Below are 19,767 nucleotides of genomic sequence, written 5' to 3'. Positions count from 1 at the left end.
TGGATGAACATGACCTCTCTATGACGCATATCTGTAGCATACAAGAAACCTCACTTAAACCGGCTTCAAAAATTAAAAAGAAGAATTTAAATGTTTGGAAATTATTATTTTATACATTCATAAATTAAAAAGCTGATTATTAGACTATTATGCAGTGTCCAGAGGACCGTGCAGTCTTTAAGCAGGTATGGTATTTTAGTATCAAAATATGTTGGTTATAGTAAATATGCAGTGTGTTGCAGTGTAAGAAAAGAAACACAATATATAGTACATTCCCAATATATGCTGTATATCCATATACAGCATGTACAGAACACGGCAATATCCACTTAAGTATATAAACAAAAGTTAAATAAAAAAAATCATATAATAAACGCAACAGTTATGCAGAGCCTACATTCGGGTTACTTCTGTATAGAACAGTAAACTGTAGTGCAGTCAACCTCCACTTGATGCCAGTATTTACCAGTGGAGTGATAGTTTACTTAAACAGGATATAGCAGTAAAACTTAAACAGGGCCTGCAACTCTTATATGTAAGAGTTTTCATCAAATTACACGTTATTTAAGCTGTTGTATTTACAATATATTTTAGTAATGTAATAATATACCACAAAAGCATGTCACAATATATCGCAAAAAAAAAAAAATAAATACAACAATATATGTTATAGATAGTAGGCTACCTGATAGTTTTTGTATATTGTTTATAGTTCACCTAAAATTAAAGTTTAAACAGATTTAATAACATCATTATTAGTAATGACACACCAAATATTGGAAACTCAGAAGGTCACATATTTGAGCTTCCATGTTTATTACTTAAATAAATTAATAAAATATAATATATATAATAAAAAAGAAAGAATATGTCTAATATAATTATGTATTTTAGCTAAGCAAAATTGTGAATATTTCGGTGTCAGCATTGCCTGGGGGAGAAGGACCAATTTCAAGCCTTTAAGTCCACTTCCGATACACCAAATGTATTATTTTAATGACCAGCAAATTTAGCAAATTATGTTACTTCTTGGTGAAGTAGTCATTTTAAAAAAAAATGTCATTTTAACTCTGTTTGGCTTTATTCAAACTAATATCATTGAAGTATAGTATCTCAAATTCAGTATTGTGTACATTTAGAAAATTGTTACTTCTTGTGAAAGTAGTATTTTTTTTAAAACAGGCCATTTTACTCTGTTTTTGGCTTTATTCAAACTAGTATTGTGGGAGTATCGTATCTCGAGACTATTATTGTGTAGGCCTATATTTAGAAAATTATGTTACTGCTTGGTAAAGTAGTAATTTTTAAAAACCTTGCAATTTTACTCTGTTTTTGGCTTTATTTAAACTCGTACCATGGGAGTATAGTATCTCAAGATCAGTATTGTGTATATTTAGCAAATTATGTTACTTCTTGGTGAAATAGTAATTTTTAAAACTTGCCATTTTAACTCTGTTTTGACTTTATTCAAACTAAAATCATGGGAGTATAGTATCTCAAGTTCAGTATTGTGTATATTTAGACAATTATGTTACTTCTTGGCGAAGTAATTTTTTAAAACTTGCCATTTTACTCTGTTTTGGCTTTATTGAAACTAGTATCATGTATCTCAAGATCAGTATTGTGTATATTTAGCAAAGTATATGTCACTTTTTGGTGAAGTAATAATTTTAAAAACTTGCCATTTTAACTCTGTCTTGGCTTTATTCGAACTAGTATCATGGAATTATAATACCTTGACTTCAGTATTGTGTATTTAACAAATTATGTTACTTCTTGGTAAAGTAGTTAATTTTTAAAACGTGCCATTTTGACTTTTTTGGCTTTATTCAAACTAGTATTGTGGGAGTATAGTATCTTAAATTCAGTATTGTGTATATTTAGCAAATTATGTTACTTCTTGGAAAAATAGTAATTTTTAAAACTTGCCATTTTAACTCTGTTTTGACTTTATTCAAACTAAAATCATGGGAGTATAGTATCTCAAGTTCACTATTGTGTATATTTAGACAATTATGTTACTTCTTGGCGAAGTAATTTTTTAAAACTTGCCATTTTACTCTGTTTTGGCTTTATTGAAACTAGTATCATGTATCTCAAGATCAGTATTGTGTATATTTAGCAAATTGTGTTACTTCTTGGTGAAGTATTAATTAAAAAAATAAACTTGCCATTTTAACTCTATTTTGGCTTTACTTAAACTAGTATCACAATAGTACCTTGAGTTAAGTATTGTGTATATTTAGCAAATTATGTTACTTCTTGGTGAAGTAGTAATTTTTAAAACTTGCCATTCTAACCAGGTTTGTGCACAATTCAGAATTTCAGAATTGGCCGCCATTCAATTCATGAGTTGGAATTTGAGTTGAATTGCCCCACAGGAAGTTGAATTTGAATTGGAGTTGGAATGACAGGAAGTGGAATTAAATTCATGGCAATTCAAAGACATTCCACACAGTCATACAACAGAAAGAATGTGTTGGGTCCGTGTAACGGTTTGCAGTTCTTTGTTCAATTTGCACCATCAAAATTAAACAGATAAAAATTGGCTTCAAACTTTAATTTTTTCGTTTTTGTTTTTTTTTTCAAATACCTCACCAACAGATATTTGTCTCTGTTTAATTTTCTGTTCTACAAGTTTAGGTTGTAGCATCCGAATAAGATTTTTAACACGTAAAACATGAGTCATTATTCTGATTTTGCGCTCGCGGTTGGTCCGTACCATTACTGCCGGGGGAGGAGATTGGGCGGCTGGATTAGCCTACAGCCAGAGCGCTGACGCTTTATGTATTGGAATGAGGTTCATGGATTTGACCATGCAATAACTTAATGGATAGGCCTACTTCAGAACTAGTGGTGTAGTGCAGGGTATACGGCGTATACCTATCAGTGGCCTTTCCATATATCCACTTCTAAGTCACTCAGATGCGCATGGTTCAGTATCCTGCATTAGCCAAAAATCATGACAGTGCACCACATGAATAGTTAATTCATGATTGCGCCCGCTCCGACCACTCTACGCGTGTTCATAGTACGCAAGAGCATGTCAGGGGCAGAGCCATAGAGAGATCTCTATACGGCTCTGGTCAGGGAGGCGCGTAAAATAATAATTATTATCGATTACTAATTTGGATCAGTATATTGCAACGAAAACATTACCTTAACAATGAAAAGAAGCAGTTTTTTTACTGTTGGAAATTTCTTAAACCAGCTAAGTGAATAATTTATACCGAGGGATAAATTATGCGTATACTACCCATTGGTCAGTAACATTAAGGCGCGTTTTCATTAAGCGTATTTTCAATTCGCAGTTTCAATTTGCGCAATTTAAAGGGTAATGTAAAGGCAGCTAGAAACGCAAAAATGTATAAAATTTTGCCAAAGTTTTACGCAAATATGTAATGGAAATGTGCACTGTGCGTGTTTACAGCCACATTTAAAGTTATTTTTAGTTTCGATATTCGCTGGATTACATTCGCTTGCCACTGTTCAAAGATATCACTATCAGGATTAGTTTTAATAATATGCAACCAATTTATATAAACATGAAAAATTATTTCAAAACTGCCCACGTGTATTGTAGCAGTAAATTTAAACCGGAGACAGCTTTGACGCGCTTTCGCAGCGCTTGATGTGTAAGGGACCGTCTGACAATTCCGTCGACTGGGTTAAAACGTCTAAGTATTTTGATTAAAATGACTTTTAACATTGAAAAAGCACTTTGTTAAACTGTAAAGCTTGTAAGAAAGAAGTACAAACAGCAAACAGTTTTTATGTTCCAGTGCTTGTACGATGTTCCTAGTGGCCAGAAGATTTTGCCAATAGCTCATTTACTGTGTGAACGGTACACAAATAATTTTTAGAAAACAAATGTAGTTTACCAAAGAGCTTTTTTCATGCTCCAAAGGTAGTATATTCCTACTTACATGACTGACCTACTACAGGTGAGATTTTGTCAATATCTCTCTTATACTGTATGTACAGAAGACAATTTATGAAAAACTTACAGTAAATTACCAGTGGGTTTTTTATGTTCCAAATGTTGTAGTATGTTTATAGTGACTAGACAGACTTAGTATAGGTGGTATTTTGCCAATAGCTCCCTTACTGTATGTACAGTGTTCAAACATTATCAAAAAAACCGACTATACACTCCCAAAATATTTTTTTTTCATGTTCTAGGTTGTAGTATGTTCCTAGTGGCAAGATTAATTTACTACATGTGAGATTTTGCCAATATCTTCCTTCATATATACAGTTTTCTTTCATGTTGCAAAGGTTGTAATATTTTGCAGTTACAAGACTGACTTATGAAAGGTGAAATTTTGCTGAAACCTCCATTACTGTAGGTACAGTGAATAAAAATACATTTAGAAAAAAATAGTTGTAGTATGTATGTTCCAAGATACACGACTGACATACTGGTTAGATTTTGCCAATACCTCCCTTCATATGTGTGAAGTACACAATTACCTTTGGAACATGATAAAACCTTTTTGGTAAATTACAGTAATTATTTCTTGAAACTATTTGTATACTGTACTTACAGTAAGGGAGATATTGACAAAGTCTCACCTGTAGCCCAAGCCATTCTGGCTGCTAGTAACTTATTACAACCTTTGGAACATGTAAAAAAAACTTTTGGTAAATTACTGTACTTAAAAAAAATGTGTCTTCTGTATAAACAGTAAAGGAGACTTGGGCAAAATTTCACTATTAGTAAATAAGTCTTGTAACCAGGAATGTACTACAACATTTGGAACATTAAAAACCTTCTGGTGCATTACAGTATTTTTTAAAAATAAAAATGTGTATAGCCTACTTGCGCATACAGTGAAGGAGATATTGGCAAAATCTCAACTGTAGTAAGTCAGTCTGGAATTGGACACCTACAGCCTTTATGAACAGCCTTCAATGTATTTACAGTAGATTTTAGTGTACATATATGAAGGAAGGTATTGGCAAAATCGCACCTGTTGTAAATATTATATTAAAAGCTTTATGGTTTAACAATGTGTTTTTTCAATGTTAAAAGTCATTTTAATTAAAATGCATTGGACGTTTTAATCCAGTCGGTGGATTTGTCAGATGGTCCCTTTCACCCTTACACATCAAGTGCTGCGATAGCGCATCAAAGCTTTCTCCAGTTTAAGTTTGCAATACAACAGTTTTAAAATATTTTTTCATGTCTATATAATTGTTAAAACTAATCGTGATAGTGATATCTTTGAACAGTGGCAAATGAAAGCAATACGGCGAATATCGAAACTAAAACTAACTTTACCACACTATTGTACAGACAATCTGTGGCTGTTAACGCAGTCACAGTTACTGGGGGTTCTGATTTAGACAATAAATTATACTATACACAAAGCAGCAGCGCTCTGGCTGTAGGCTAATCCAGACACCCTGTCTCCTCCCCCGGCGGTAATACGGACTATGGCTCTGGTACGGACCAACCGCGAGCGCAAAACACACAAAATGGAAAATCAGAATAATGAGTTATGTTTGTTAAAAAATCGTATACAGATGCCACAACCTAAAATTGTAGAACAGAAAATTAAACAGAGAGACAATTATCCGTTTTTGAAGTATATGTAAAAAACGAAAAAATGAAAGTTTGAAGCCAATATTTATCTGTTTAATTTTGATGGTGCAAATTGAACAAAGAACTGCAAACCGTTACACGGACCGGGGGTTGAATCTCACATACAATTACATTAATTTTGTAATTTAATAGCATAATTTCATTACACATAACTAGTCACTCCTCAACCCTGCATACATTTTGTTCCAACATGATAAAATTCTTGAAATAAATTACTCCCTCAATGTTTGATTAGTTTTGTTCAAAATGTTATTTTCATTTCAAAGTAATCAAATAACACAATGTAATCTGTAGTAGAAGTAGAAGTAGTTCAAACTAATATCATTTATAGAATATGTAATGAAATCATATCTGATATATATTGTAAAGCTTCATTGTTAAACACTTCACTTATGTATATGAATTTCTTATGAATTTAGGAGTCATTCTCAATTCAATTCTGAATTGTGCACAAGTCTGATTCTAACTGGAAAACATAACTGGACACCAGTGCCCAGGATGTAGGCCCACTACTAAGCGTAAGCGAATACTAGAAAGCTGCAGTGGTTGAAGTCCACAGGCAGAGGGCGCTATAAGACTAATCTAAACACCGTACACCATGAGCCAGCTAGTGTTATTACTTACGGTGGCATAATTCAAAGGCGACATGCAGTACTATTACGCTTAAAATGTCACCGGCTAATGGTTTATCCTCTACTTGGCAACTGGGAATCTGTGATTTGATTTCTTTCCGTTCACCATTCCCTGCGGCGGCCATATTGTGGGATGCGTTGCTGCAAGTTAAACCAATTCAGAGCGGAGGGAGGGGGAACATCTGCGGGAGTCCATCCACTATTCCTAGAGCTGTCTTTTGTCATGTAGCATAGCCACACAATCTCTACCGGTTCCGGTTTAAAGGTTTTTGTTTGCTGGGATTGGTCACTGTTACTTTTTTCCTTTTACTGCAACACAAGAACAAAACCAAGTAACGTGACTGGATTAATAATATCTATCACGGATTTTCCGTCTATTGGCCACAGCATTTATTTATCACGTCTCGTGAGGTGTTACATGGCAAAGGAATGGGACAGACTGTGATTTTCAAGTTGAACACAACAATATCACTTTGAGTGCAAAACTGAAACATTTACTGAGGACGAAGCGGTCGGAAGGCGTATGTAACCTCAAGAAAAAAAAAAGAACCGATTCGGCAAAGGTAAGAAAAACGATTTGGTTCCTTTCGTGAAAGTGTACTCAAATGGCCTAGTCTCTCTCGCCTTTGATTTTGTGTCAAACGAGTGTGATAGTGCTTGAAAACAACAGAAGGCGCTTAGTTGTGTGTTTTCTCCTATCCTGAACACAAATCTCTGCGGCAGACGCGTTCTTGTCCCAAAACTAGTTGTATTTCTCGAAAGAAGTTTCGAAGCCGTCCGACTAACAGTTACCGTGTTCGCTTCGGCACAAACCGAGAATGAAACGTGGCTCCTCAAAGTTCCCACCTGAACTGTAGATTTCCGAGGAAACGCCGTAAACATCCCGTTCGCGATCAATCGGACGTTATTTTGAACGCAAGTACTTAAAAACCGGTCTACACTCACATTTCTTTCTGTTAATGAGGATATGTGGACAAATGTCCATAATGCAGGCCTGTAGTTTACATAGACGCCACAGGGAACACGGTGCGATTCATACTTTGGACCAATGTGTGAACGACTCGCTTTGATATAGTGTAACTTTTATTTCTTAAACAGTAAACTTGTAACATTCCGCGATTAAGTGTTAATACAGTTTCATCTTTTATTGACGTTTGAAAGAAACTCGTGATCAGTTGTGCAATCTTAACAATAGACCTCTTCTCCAGTGTGTTGTAGTTCTTGCACAGTTTACCATCCACTCCAGTTTGTAGCTACTCACAACATCCGGGCATTTCACACCATTTTCGGTTGTTTACGTTGAATAATTAATGAAAGGATGTCATAACAAAGCCAAATTCATGCCTGCGCAAGCGCCTGAATAATCCTCCTTCAGTAATCCTTCTGTGAGCACAACCTCTGCCCCACTGTTTGATGCTGGACTTGACTCTGAGTGAAGGGAATGATGACATCTTCAGCCCTCTGATGTGTTTCCTTTTGATCCTGTCTTCTGTGTACTACATGTTACTACCACTGAGTCATCCAGGTTATGGTCCTTTTGTGGATATCCAAATATAGTGGGAAGAATTCTGATCTGTTCCAATGACCCTAATAATTTCAAAATTGAAAACCCAATTTTAATGCCACAGTAAAACTTGATTTTAAAAGACAAATGTAACAAGCTTAAGGACTTAAAAATATGTATATACACTGCTGTTCAAAAGTTTGGGATGAGTAAGATTTTTAATGTTTAAAGAAGTTTTTTTTGCTCATCAAGGCTGCATTTATTTAATCAAAAATACAGAAAAATAAACCGTAATATCGCAATTTAAAATAGTAGTTTTCTATTTGAATATGCTTTAAAATAGAATTTATTTCTGTGATGCATAGCTGAATTTTCAGCATAATTACGCCAGTCTTCAGCATCCTTTAGATCCTTTAGAAATCATTCTAACGCTGATATGTTTTCAATGTTGAAAATACTTGTGCTACTTGATATATATTTGGAACCTGTGATACTTTTTAAGGGAATCTGTGATGAATAAAATGTAAAAAAAAAAAAAAAAAAAAAAAACAGCATTTATTTAAAATAGAAATCTTTTGTAACTATACACTACTATTCGAAGTTTGGAGTCGGTAATTTTTTCTTTCTTTCTTTCATTCTTTGAAAGAAATGAATACTTTATTCAGCGACGTTAAATGTTTATTCAGTGTGTTAAATTGATAAAAAGCGATAATAAAGACTTATATTGTTAGAAAAGATTCATGTTATTCAGAAAAAATTATCGTGTCTGATATGAAAACAATTATCGTGATAATTTTTTTGGCCATATCCCCCAGCCCGATTAATAGGTAATGTTAGGCCCTTAGTTTTTTTTTTTTTTTTTTACAAGATATTGTGAAATATTATTACAAATTAATCTTTTATATTGTAATATTTTTATTTTGTAATATTTCAAAATGTAATTTTTGTGATGCTCAAGCTGAATATTCAGCAGCCATTACTCCAGTCTTCAGTGTCACATGATCCTTCAGAAATCATTCTAATATGTGACCCTGGACCACAAAACCAGTCATAAGGTTAAATTTTACAAAACTGAGATATATACATCATATGAAAGCTCAATAAATAAGCTTTCTATTGATGTATAGTTTGTTAGGATAGGACAATATTTGGCCGAGATACATCTATTTGAAAATCTGAAATCTAAGGGTGCAAAAAATCAAAATACTGAGAAAATCACCTTTAAAGTTCTCCAAATTAAGTTCTTAGCAATGCATATTACTAATCAAAAATTACATTTTGATAGGTTTACAGTAGGAATTTTACAAAAAATCTTCATGGAACATGATCTTTACTTAATTTCCTAATGATATTTGACATAAAAGAAAAATCAATAATTTTGACCCATACAATGCATTTTTGGCTATTGCTACAAATATACCCCAGCGACTTAAGACTGGTTTTGTGGTCCAGGGTCACATATGCTGATGTGATGCTCAAGATCAACAAGAACAGCATGTATTGAACAGATTATTGACAGCCCTGACAGAAATTACAGTGACTTTTTTTAGTTTCACCAAAACCAGAACCTGAAACCAGAAAATCCTGGTTTAAACAATACACCACAAAGATCATTAGCTTGTTAGTTTCATTCTTAAGTTTCCCATTCTCATTTCAGGATTTTAGCCTCAAGTCTGTGTACGTAGAATGACAGTAATGTCTTTCTAAAGCCATTTCTGTACTAATATTCCCTAAAGGCCTGTTCACAGTGGCTATATAGATAACAAAGATATAGTTCTAAAATAATTTTAAGTGTTAAAAAATAGCACAGAGTCCACACCACAGGTATAACAAAAAAGGCAAAGAGAAATAATGTTGGAATCGCTTTACTTAAAAGTAAAAAGGCTAAAAATAGTATTACATAGACTGCAAACACATTGGTTCGATGCCAAAGATGTGCCTATGTATATTCATGATTCTGCCAGGGCTGGAAGGGGGCTGACTATGGTGGTTATGGGTCTATACATCCCTCATGTCCATCTTTTTCTGTCCTCCCTCACCCTTTGCTCCAGCCTTTGACAGGCACAGCAGGTGGCTTTTATGGTATGAATGGACTCGGAAGGAAGTTTGTCCCCCTCCTTGCTTGGCTCTGATTGGCAGCAGCAGCAGAATGCCATGGTGATTAGGCCATTCCGCAGTGCTGTGAGTCTGCCAGAGCAACTACAGTCTTACACTTAATGTTCAGCAGTCAGCTCAGCCAAGCTCTGTATTTACTAACACAGCAGTTTCGCTGAAAACCAGAACGTGCTACCTTGAGATGAGGATTAGAGTTCAGAGATGGTTTGGGATCAAGAATGTCAGCAGTGATGTGATCAGCAAAGAAGTGTAGAAAAGTTGTGGCTCCTTCTAAACATCAATGAGAGAACTTTTTCCTGGATGTCTATGGAGTTGTTATTTTATGGGTTAGAAGAAAAAGTTTCTCGTGTTGTTTGTGCATATGGTGGACGTGGAATACAACAGAACTGTACAAGATCAGACTTGCATTGGTTATGTAACTTCACTGCTGGAACGACCCGCTTTGATAGAGCTGATTTTATTCAGGTGGGTGGATCAACCCACCTGCCTGCTTTCTGCCAAAAATCAAAAGTCAACTCCCCGTTTCATTGTTGGCGTGATTATAATGATATGTGTCCATTTGTTAGTTCACATGAAAATTTATAGCTAGGGATGGTTCACAAAAAAAGGCATTCTTTCTTTGCCTTCATGTCATTCCAAACCTATATATCTGTCTTCTTTTAAACTCACAAATAAAAAGATTTCAAAATATATTATGGTTTTTTTTTCCCCAGTGTGGTTTGGACCCCATTGACTTTCACTGTATGAACAAAAATATCTACTTTTGAGTTCCATAGAAGAAGTCATACAGATTTGGAATGACATACGAGTGCTTCTCTATACTCAAATTGATGCTTTCTCATTTCATCGCTCCTCTGTTCTCCAGCCCGTGATCCAGATATCGACATCAAAGTTAGCTTTCTTGCTTTCTTGTGAGAAACAACGAGTGTGGAAACTTTTGGAGGAACTACTGTATGAGTACAAGACACACGGGTGTATTTTATGCAGAAAAACCTGACGCATGTGTAAATTCTTCTTTTTACATTCTCCCCTTTCACATGTGTCACAATTTTAATACACGTTTGCATCTTTGCAATTTACATAAGCTATGCATTTAACATATTTCAACAAAGCATCTTGATCTATTAATCTATATTATAAATTTTCTAACTTTAACAACTTAAGATAAGGCCCTATGAAGTCCTTTATTTTTCCCCAAATTCCTTTTTTTCCTGGACTCTGTTTTAATGGTTAGATTAGCATGTCTAATAAATTGAAATCATACAACGTACTCAATTTAACGGCAATCTATTAAAAGTTTAACAAATAATTATATTTTTAAGGCCTTAAATTCAGTTTTTTTTTTTTTTTTTTACCAAATTCTGTTTTTCATTACTTTTTGGGATTCCATTTTAATAGCTTAATTGATTTTATTAAAAATGTGCTTATTTATTTTAGAAATACTGTGTTGTGTGTGTACATTTTTGTGGTAAATATTCCTTAAAAAATAATGTTTAAATCATTTTATTAGTAGTAGTAAGACTATCATTACATTAAGTAATATATTTCTGTCACAGTTTCTTTAAGTTAAACCACACTTTTATTTTGATGGATTGCTGTGAAGACCTTCAAGTTTCTGTTTGTATATGGTATGACGATAGATTTTGTAAAAAAAACGTAAAATGCTCATGAAGTAATAGAGATTGTTTGTGGTCATGTACTCATATATTGAGGCAGCAAAGACTAGAATCACCACGAATGTCGTGCACTTCAGTATGTGTTTAGTAAACAAAACCGCACATCTGCACCATTCATTCACACAGAGACATGCAGAACATGCAGGATTCATATTTAAATGTTTTTGCGGCTTAATATTCACAGACACTAGTCCATAACCATTTAGATTTAAGTGTACTGACCTACTTTTGACAAATTCATCCTAAATTTGGCAATTTCTATGACCATCCGCATTATACAGTAAATTCCTTTTTGGATTCTGCAATTCTGTCCGTGTTTTTCGCATAGCTGAAACCAAAGGGCCCTACATATATTATCAACGCATCTTGTTCAATTTCAACTTCAACAACTTAAGGTAGATGTCTCAAGCACTGATGATGCTGATGCTTTGAAGTGATCAAAAATATTCTAGTATACAAATAAGTCTCAATTCCTCCATCCTCATTTTCTTTCCTTGCATCCTTCTCTCACATCCTACGGGGAGTGGTGTTAGGAGGAGAGGCCTAAGAAAAGAAAGAAAGGATGCACAAATAGGGAATGAGAAGCACTCGATGATAGAGTTTTCATTTTTGGGTGAAGTAACCCAGTTCTTTGTGCAGTTTAGGTGAGAGAAAGCATCACTATCAGTAGTATTTATGCTTCAGGCAATGCAATATTAAATCCCAGTCATTGTTAACACCTGGGACACATCCCACTGCAGACTCTGAAGTAAGCATACATTCAAACAACACGCATGGATCTCTGCAGGGCTGTTGATTCTCTGCCCTTAATCCATTTGATCTGACTAGCGCTGGCATGAGGCCCTGTGTTTCATGTCATGTGGAATTCTAATGCTCTGACTGTTTAATCAGGTCTGTGTGCAAATGTGTCTGACCATCACTAACCATGTCACCGTGTGGCTGCCATAAGCGCCGGGGATGCACGGCTGTGTCGGCTCACTCTCTCTAGTCATGTACTCATTGAAGCAGCGAGTCTGATGTTTCTAATAGAGCGCTTTTCGAGGCTCTCATCAGCGCTGAGGGGATAATGAGACGTCTCATAATTAGAGAGTTCATATCACTGACTGTTTGATTAGAATGTGGGTCAAATGATTGGTGTGTAATATGATTTACAGAGGACGGAGAGGATGTCATTACATTACATCACTGATAAAGGGGGAAATGACTTACCATAGTCCCAAGCTGGTTTTGTATGCAATTATTTAAAAGTTTGGAGTTAAATTTATTTATACTCAGGGCTGTTGAATGCTTGAATCTGATTGGCTGATGAATGTTCTAAAGTGTGCAATTATTTTCAGGGAAACGCATGGATAAAGTAGTTCCAGGCAGGTCTTGACTGCATTACATATCCGTATCACTTTGCCAAAGGCCTACAACAGCAAAAGTATCAAACCCCACAACAACACTGACCACTGACCACCATTAAATTATTAAAAATGAATACACACCCTAGGTGTAGCTGCCGCTCCATTTTGCTTCACTTACTTTTGAATAATTTAATTGTTTCCTATAGGGGTGGGCGATTTGGTAAAAATATCATATCACGATTTTTTCAAGAAATATCACGATTCACGATTTTATCACGATTCTTTGTCATGTTGGTTTTACTTTTTTACAAGTTGTCTGAGTAGTACAGCCAAATTAATTTTTCTATTTTAAAACCAAAACCTTACAAGGTAACAAAATATAAAATAAAAAGAATGGCAGATATTTAAGCCAAAGTGGGCGAAGACAAAAAAATCTTTGTCATTATTTTCTTTGTTTTTAAAAAATAAGAACAAAGATAAGCTACATGTTACAAATACACATACTATACAAATAAAACAAACAGTGCTTTAATTTTCAGGTACAGTCCATGTATTTATCAGTAGCATTCGAGAAATGTAATTAACAAATATAAAAATAAAACACTATATACATTATATACATAAATTATACATAGAAGCAACATTTAAAGCAACTGTATTGAAGTTCTTCATTCAAGAGCAGTGAGTGATTTTCCTTTGTGTTTTGTTTTATTAGTGTATCATCACCCAAAAATGACAATTCTGTCATCATTTACTCACTCTCGCATTTTTTTAAGCATAAAACATGCTGAACATAAAACTTATTTTGATTAATGTGGGTAACCAAACAGTTGCTGGGTCCCCAGTTACTTCCATATATTTTATTTATTTATTTTAAGTCAGTGGGGACCAGCTACTGTTACCCACATTCTTCAAAATATCTTCTTTTGTGTTAAGCACAAGAAAAAAATTAATAGAGATTTAGGACATGTGAGTGACAACATTTTTGGGTGTACTGTCCCTTTAATGACAATCGACAGCATGTTTAGCTCTGTCGCAGAGCTGCACGCATCTATACAGGCGCGCATCCGTTTTTCTCTTAACTGTTTACTTTCACTTTAGACAACCGACTGTGTTTATATGTAATCCTTGCGTGTTTTTGACAGTATAAGCAAATTAAACGCCAAAGATAGCTCAGTTTAGTAATCAGGTGCTGTTTGAGAGGCTTTTAGCGCACGTGCTTCAGGTATACGCGCTCATGAAGCGCATGCCAGAACAGCGCGCGGACCAAATGGCGTTATTTTACCGGCAAGATTTTGAAGCACATTCAAATAATGTACTTTTGTGATCGCGAATATGAATAAGTGCAGTGTCCCGTGAGTGAATGTACAGTATATTAAGACGGAGGCACACTGTAGCACGATACTACGATATTTATTCAAAAGCAGATCGTGGAGACATTTTAATCGTCCACGATCAAAAATCGTCATATCGCACACCCCTAGTTTCCTATTTATTTTTGTTAGAAGTATCTTATGCTCACCAAGATTGCATTTAATATTGTTAAATATTTTTACAAATGAAAATAACTTCCTTTTTGTGCTGTAATAGAAAAGCTGCATTTTCAGTATTACTCCAGTTTTCAGTGTATCACTATTTTTGTAGAAACTGTGATGTATTTTCATTAGGACTGCTGAACATTGAAAAGAACAGCATTTATTCCAAATAGCAATCATTGGTAACATTATACACTACCAGTTATAAGTTTCTGAACAGTAAGGTTTTTATTGTTTTGTTGTTGTTGTTGATGTTTTTTTTAAAGAAGGCTCTTCTGTTCACCAAGCCTGCATTTATTTGATCCAAAGTACAACAAAAACAGTACAATTTCAAAATATTTATACTATTTGAAATAAGTTTTCTATTTGAATATTTAAAAATGTAATTTATTCCTGTTGTTTTAAAATTTTAGCAGTATTACTCCAGTCACACGATCCTTCAGAAATCATTCTAATATTGTAATTTGATGACGTTCAAGAAACATTTATTATTATTATTATTATTATGTTGAAAACAGCTGAGTAGAAGTTTTTCAGGTTTCTTTGATGAATAGGAAGTTCAGAAAAACAGCATTTATTTGAAATAGAAATGTTTTAATATAAATGTCTTTATCATCACTTTTGATCAATTCAAAGCATCCTTTCTAAATAAAAGTATTAAAGGAGTAGTTCACTTTCAGAACAAGAATTTACAGATAATGTACTCACCACCTTGTCATCCAAGATGTTCATGTTTTTCTTTTTTTCAGTCGTAAAGAAATGGTGTTTTTTGAGGAAAACATTTCAGGATTTCTCTCCATATAATGGATTTCTATGGTGCCCCTGAGTTTGAACTTCCAAGATCCCAGATTCAAAGGGCTCTAAACAATCACAGCCGAGGAAGAAGGGTCATATATAGCGAAACGATCAGTTATTTTATTTTTTTAAACTTTTACAACTTATATACTTTTTGGAAGTTCATACTCTTGGGGCACCATAGAAGTCCATTATATGGAGAGAAATCCTGCAATGTTTTACTCATATATAAAACATAATTTCCTTACGACTGAAGAAAGAAAGACATGAACATCTTGGATGACAAGGGGTGAGTATATTATCTGTACATTTTTGTTTTGAAAGGGAACTACTCATTTAAGTTCTGTAATTTCTTTCAAAAAAAAAAAAAAATATATATATATATATATATATAATCGTGAGACAGGAGTAATGGAGTAATAATGATGCTCAATGTATCTTTGATCACAAGAATAAATTACATTTTAAAATATATTCAAATAGAAAACAGTTGTTTTAAATAGTAAAAATATTTCAAAATGTTACTGTTTTTGCTGTGCTTTGTATCAATAAAAGCAGGCTTGGCGAGAATAAGAGACTTCTTTAAAAAACATGATCCTTTTTAATTTTCAGGAACTTTTGACTGGTAGTGTAAATGTCTTTGTCTTTTTGTCTTTTTTTTTTTTTTTGTATGTTGACTTTTTAAGACAAAATTGTTAAACTATTGAAAATGTCATGCTGCTGACATGGTATTAAATCATAAATAAATAAACTCTCCCCTGACAGGCCCAGTTGGATCAGATGGTGGGTGACTGAAAGCTTCAGGAACCTTGTGTAATCCAACCTAACAGAATTTGATTCAGTTTGATTTCAATTCCCGTTAGCCTGGTAGAGTTCATTATGTTCTATTGTAGTTTATCGATCAGACCGCACAGTCACATGTTTCAGAAGCTATTTATATTGCTGCAATAACGAAACGAGGGCCATTTGATATTCCTTTAATATATCTTGGCCACTTGTTCGGTTGTTCAGCTCTTAGAGCTCAAGTGGACAACCTGCTAACCAGTTTGGCTTGATTTACACTGCCTAACAGATGTGTGACCTATAACAACTGGGCATGGCCAATGAGATTTATGACCCTTTGCCTGACCTCATTGACCGACTTAAAAGGTCTTTGTAATGGATAACTATAAAGGATAAACCCTGAAGCAGTTCTGCTTTTCAGTGGCACAGACCTATCTAGTGAACATTTCACAAAACATTTGCTTTTAAAAAGTAAAACTTAAACTGTTTTACAGGTGTTTTCCCCCATTTTTTAAAATCTTAAATAGTCGTCTTTTTTCAGAATCACTGGCAGCAGTGTTTTTTGTTTGTTTGTTTTTTTAACAGTGTTTCAAAGCCTGTTTTTCTCATTCAGGCAATTTCACACTCCGAAGTGTCCCTTGATAAACCCAGGATTTCCCTGTTAGCGCTTTGTTGTGCACAACTTGAAGGATCAGATTTGGATTTGAGAGTGTGGATTTGAAAACTGGAGAGCAGCTAAGTAGACATGCTCAGCCATGTGCCTTTTTTGTGTTTCTGATATTTTACAGGACACAGGAAATCTATTTCACCTTCTGCTGCCATCGCTCTTTTATTATTTGTTATTTTGCAATGTCCACATGCATCAATGACCTTGCATGGTTGGTGTGATTTGGGTCTGTGTCGCCATTGGGGGCCATGCTGTCCTCGAGCCTAGAAGATTAGACAGTGCAACTAGAAGGATTAAATACCTTCAGGACTCAGATCAGGGGATTTGAAATGAGGAACCCCACACACCCTCACACTGGAGCCAGGTCTTTTGCACTGCGGTCAGCCTAAACAGAGCACTAAATGACCCTTAAAGCTCATAATGAGCCTAAGTACTTGTGTTGGGGACAGAGAACAGAGGAAATGACTGAAGGTCAATAAGAAGATAAGGCCATGTTTATACTTGGTATTAAGATGCATTTTGGTCAGATCGCAAAAAGGGACACCCAATTCCATTTACACCTGGTGTTTTAATTTGTCTCTTTTGTTCACTTTCGACCATTTCTGTTCTGATTTCTTTTTATTTGTGAGCTTTTTCTGATCTTTCAATCTAATATGTGACCTTGGACCACAAAACCAGTCATAAGGGTGAATTTTGGACAACATTTGGCTGAAATTTTGTCAATATTTGACACAGACGGTGCAAAAAAAAAATCTAAATATTGAGAAAATCACCTTTAAAGTTGTACAAATGAAGTTCTTAGCAATGCATATTACTAATCAAAAATTCAGTTTTGATATATTTACGGTAGGAAATTTACAAAATATCTTCATGGAACATCATCTTTACTTAGTATTCTAATTATTTTTGGCATAAAAGAAAAATTGATAATTTTGACCCATATAATGTATTGTTGGCTATTGCAATAAATATACCTACTTATGCTACTTATGACTGGTTTTGTAGTCCAGGGTCACATATTGTGAGCCATAGCTTTCATTTTTGCTCTGATGCCTATAATACTGAGTTGAACTGGTAAAAACAGAAATAATGTTCCTTAATAATAATGTTTATGTAAAAATCAAACCACATCCTTACTCTGTCCTGTACACAATCTGTGTGTGAAAATGTAAATGGATGTACAGTGCAGAGTTCATCCGAGCATAGAGAATAAGGCCCATCCATCCGTGTCACTGATGTGTACACACTGTTAATGCTCTTTCAACCCTCTATAGGCACAGCCCTTCTATTGTTTGCCAATAATCCTCACATCTGCGAACTACTTTCTGCCTCGGCCTTTTGTCTTTCAATCCTCTGTCTCTTTTTCACCGCTTAGCTGACATACACTCTCTTGTCAATCTCTCTGTCACTCATGCTGCTTTTCAAATAAAGAGCTTTCTTAGCAGCAGACCCACCCAATACCTCAAAGTACTTGTGGTGATCTGCTCTCTTTATAACATGATAATCTCATGAAGTGCATGAGGTGAGCTATTGACTAGATTTGGAGGGTGTCCTTATGTTTCTGAGATAGGGATGTATAAGCGGGGGTGGGCGATATGGACAAAATGTTATATCACGATATGAGCAATTTTATTACATGGTATATCACAATATAGTTATTTTTACTTTAAATAAGGACTTTATTATATCAACAATTTTGATACCAAAGAAATTTTGTAATTCTTGTCACCAGTTACATCATGTCACCATATAACACTGTTCTAGTGTTTTTTTGGAATTTTAATCAACAAATCTTACATTTTGTGCCTTTAAGAGCTGCCCAGGTCAATATACTGTTACACATGTTCTTTTTTTTCTCTGTTTGCTTTCACTCAAGATCTAAATTACTGTTTACAAGGATACTTGCAGAAACTGGTATTTTGACACATACAAGTGTGTGTATTAGGGATGCACTAAATGTTCGGCAAACTAAATTATTTGGCCGGAAATGTCAAAAAGAGGTTTTTCAGTGTCCGAAAAGGCCAAATAAATAATACCGAACAATGACGTGACGCGATCAAATAGAGGTGCGCACTAATGCAGCAAACAAGTCGGAAGTGTGGAAGTATTTAAAACTGTCAGAGAAAGACGCAAAAATCATTACAAGCACTGACAGTAAGAGACTGTTTAGTATTGCATCTCCTGTCTTCCATGAGAAGAGGAAGGGGTGGTTGTTGCTGGTGACTGATGACTGAAATTGAGAATTGACCTTAAACCATTAGTAAATAAACTACAGGATGTTATGTTGTCTAATACACACACAAATTGCATTTATTCTGACAGCGCTGCACAAGCTTGTTAGCCAGGGTTCAAAGTCCAAAGCGCAAGGAAAAATCTGCGCTGAAACAACGTAATGAGAATCATTCATGAATCTGCTGCTGTCAGCAAAAAGTAGTTCTGAGGCAAAGGTCTTCTTGCGGGTTTCCGTTAAAATAAAAGTCAACATTCATAAATGTTAGTTTATGAACATGAAAAACTGTGTTCGGTAATTGGCCTTGGGCCCAGTGTTTATTTATTTTTATCGGCTTCGGCCAAGAATTGTAATTTTGGTGCATACCTAGTTTGTATTTAACTGTTCAAGGCCTATAAAGCTGCAAAAATATTCCTATGCTCTGTGAGCACTGTCTTTATGTGTGCGCACCTCTCTGACAGCACTCAGAAACAGTCTGTTGGACAGCACATACATATAGCGAAATGAGTTCTCTTTTAGGGCTGCAACGATTCGTCGACGTTGTCGACAAAAATCGATAATAGAAATGGTCGACAATGAATTTCATTGTCGATGTTGTCGCCAGACAACCGAGTGAGGCATCTTTCTGCCGAGAGTCGCACATACGCAGCTTCTATGCTGAGCGATAACATACAGAAATGGCGGCGTCCAACGCAGCAGCTGCGCGTACCAAAACACGCCCGTTTCACACATACTCCGTCTGCAGTGCGTTTTTTTTTCCACACCCATGTTAACGGATTAGAACGTTCACAATGTACGGACTGCAAACGCGTTCTGTGTGAAAGCAAAACGAGTCTGTGCTTCTTCTGCACCGCATACGTAACGCACACGGACTGT

The 19,767-nt window shown here is 35.0% G+C and overlaps 1 protein-coding gene across 1 annotated transcript in view; it reads left to right on the top strand.

Moving 5' to 3' along the window:
• The first annotated feature begins 6,351 nt into the window (after positions 1–6,351).
• Positions 6,352–19,767, top strand: part of yes1 (YES proto-oncogene 1, Src family tyrosine kinase) — a 41,536-nt gene continuing 28,120 nt past the window's right edge. The window contains exon 1 of the mRNA XM_073848088.1: positions 6,352–6,803. The gene's annotated coding sequence lies outside the window, so the exon portion shown is untranslated. The remainder of the gene's footprint in view (positions 6,804–19,767) is intronic.

Source organism: Garra rufa, chromosome 10 (assembly GCF_049309525.1).
Source record: "Garra rufa chromosome 10, GarRuf1.0, whole genome shotgun sequence".
NCBI lineage: Eukaryota > Metazoa > Chordata > Actinopteri > Cypriniformes > Cyprinidae > Garra > Garra rufa.
This window is presented reverse-complemented; position numbering and strand designations above follow the sequence as displayed.